At 40.8% G+C, this 3,010-nt stretch overlaps 1 pseudogene; it reads left to right on the top strand.

The window, feature by feature from the left end:
- The first annotated feature begins 1,741 nt into the window (after positions 1-1,741).
- On the top strand, positions 1,742-2,686 carry LOC123949569 (annotated as a pseudogene).
- Positions 2,687-3,010: the final 324 nt, after the last annotated feature.

The following is a 3,010-nucleotide window of genomic DNA, read 5'->3' as shown; positions in this document are numbered from 1 at the left end:
CCGAGGATATTTTCTGTTGCTAACTACCAGCCTTGCCATTTCTTCCTATCTGAAATTATAGTCTTTCCATTTTTCTCTTCTTTCTAGTTGGAATAGACTTTATATCACATCTGCCTTTAATTGCTTAAGGCAAATTGGTGCATCTGAGTTAGAATGCAGAGGTCTTGATGAGAGATGATAGCATGTGCGAGAGAGCAGTCAATGCAAGCATAGTAATAAGAGGATGTAAGACAAAGATCCTTAGGGAATGAGCTCCTCTAACATGAGCTTTTTTGGAAGATGAGTGAGATGACTGTGTGTGAGAATCTAACGGAGATAATTTCAAGGTATGGAAATTGAGAAACCGTGCTATATTATCATTTGCTGAGTTGGAAAATATTATAAGAGAAACAGATTTGGAGCAATGGGAAAAAAGTAGGGTAGTTTGGAACATGCTGAACTGGATACACCTGTGGCATTTCGAAGATGGCAGGCATGGGGTAGCTAGTTTCAACCTGAGTAGAGAGGAATAGCTTCAAAACTACAAACCATGAGAGACTATGGACTCTAAAAAACAACCAGAGGGTTTTGAAGGGGCGGGGGTGTGCGAGTTTGAGGAACCAGGTGGTGGGTAATAGGGAGGGCACGTACTGCATGGAGCACTGGGTGTGATGCCAAACAATGAACACTGTTATGCTGTAAATAAACAAATAAAAAAAAAAACTACAAACATCAGAATCTTAAACATAGGAATCACAAAGTCATGGCATTTGGGGATATCACCCAGGTGGAGGTTGTTGACTTAGAAAGCAGCAGACATACATAGAGCACTATAGAGTATCAATATTCAAGAAGAGTAGAAAGAAAAATGAGTGACTACTGAAGTTGGAGAAAAAGATTTGCATATCATGTCGCAAACAGAAGAATTTTGGAGGAAGGACACAACTGTTTCAATGAAGTCTCACAAGAGTGAGTCGTTGTATAGATTAGACTTGGTCAGGAATGCTGTGGTATAACTTTATCCAGAGACTGGGCTGCCCTTGCTGAGATATCTTCTGTGAGGGGAGGAGGGTTCTGTTCTTTCCTTGAGACCAATCTGACAAAGTGACTTCTTGGTAGGTGTCTTTTCTTAGAAATTTTCCAACCTGAGAATACCTGAAGTCAGAGTAAATCACCTCAACTTTAGCTTTTAGAGGAGAATATTTGTCTCCTCTTTATTTTGGTGAACTTTGTTACAATACTGATAAGAACCAAGGCAGTTGTTCTGTTGTGGAGAAAGAGTGAAAAAGAAAAGAGACTGCATGGTCTACTTTGGTGTTAGACATGGGGCATGTATTTGTTTAACCCCCACAGTTGTTATTCCACTTCACTAAGGCTGGGACTTTACAGTGAGCTTTGTTCCAAATCCCTAACTAGTCATTGTCTCTCCACCTAACTGTATTTTGGGCACCTATTTTCCTAGAAAACCTCCTGGGCTGCTGGTAACTGGGCAGGTCTAGAGTTATATGACAGGAGTTATGTGATTTGTGTTTCTGGGAAAAAAATTTTTTTTATATCATTTCTATTATGACTTAAAATTGTAATGAAAACTTTGTCAGGTATTGATTAGTAAAGAGAAGGGACAAGTGATAGTTTATCACTTTACAGAGCTGGAAGTGGGGGATAATATTGAAGAAGGCTTAGACGGTTACCTGTCGATCACTGTAACAATAAGTCAAGATATTTTTATTTTCAGTCTATGAGACGTATCCAGCCCAAGACCATGGTGGCCTCATTCAACTTGAGCGCTTCAATCTGGTCCCCTTCATCCTGCTGGGAATCCCAGGGCTGGAGGAGTTCCATGTCTGGATTGGGATTCTCTTCTTTATTATTTACCTTGGGGGCCTGGCAGGCAACAGTGTCCTTCTCTACCTTATTTCCATGGAGCGCAGCCTTCGTGAGCCCATGTTCTTTTTCCTCTCCATGCTGGCTGCTACAGATATCATCTTGTCTAATACACGTGTACCCAAAACATTCAGCATCTTCTGGCTAGGTCCTCAGAAAATCACCTTTCCTGCCTGTCTTACTCAGATGTTCTTTCTCCACTACAGCTTTGTCATGGATTCTGCCATTCTGCTAGCTATGGCGTTTGATCGCTATGTTGCTATTTGCTTCCCCCTAAGATATACCACTATTCTCACACGTCAGATTATTACTAAGATTGTAATGGCTGTTGTTGGCAGAAGCTTTTTATCATATTCCCATGTGTGTTCCTATTAAAGCGACTCCCTTTTTGCTGAAATCTCCTCATACCGCACACATACTGTGAGCACATAGGTGTTGCCCAACTCGCCTGTGCGGACATCTCCATCAACATCTGGAATGGCTTTGCTGTACCTATACTGTTACATCAGACCTGATCCTTACTGGCATCTCCTACACTCTCATACTCCATGCCATCTTTAACCTTCCATCCCAAGATGTCTGCCAGAAAGCTCTCAACACGTGTGGTTCCCATGTTTGTGTCATTCTTATGTTCTACACACTAGCCCTGTTCTCTGTTCTCCCCCATCGTTTTGGTCACAATATTCTGCACTCCTTCCATATACTGGCTGCCAACCTCTATGTAGCCATCCCTCCTGCACTCAATCCAATCATCTATGGGGTGAAGACCAAGCAGATTCGGGAAAAAATTATCCTACTCCACTTCCCTAAAGGGAACCAGTGACATGAGACTGTGAGCTTGGGAAAGGAAACAGGTAACTATATTGACTTTGGAATGCATTTCATTTTTTTACAGATAAAATATCTATAGTGGTGATTTAAATACATTTGAAATCCTAAAAGTCCTCCATGTGCTGGAGGAATCTGTAAGATACAGTAAGGAGGTAGATGTCAAGAAAGGCAACAAAAAAAGTTGAAGAAGATGTGTCTGCTTGAAAACAGAGATCAGAAGGAAATTTCTATCCCATTTTGAGATGATTTCCAAGACTTATGGGATAGAATATTGATTACATACAATGTGGAAGAAAAAATAGAATATTTTTCTTAA

Source organism: Meles meles, chromosome 8, assembly GCF_922984935.1.
Source record: "Meles meles chromosome 8, mMelMel3.1 paternal haplotype, whole genome shotgun sequence".
Lineage (NCBI taxonomy): Eukaryota > Metazoa > Chordata > Mammalia > Carnivora > Mustelidae > Meles > Meles meles.
This window is presented reverse-complemented; position numbering and strand designations above follow the sequence as displayed.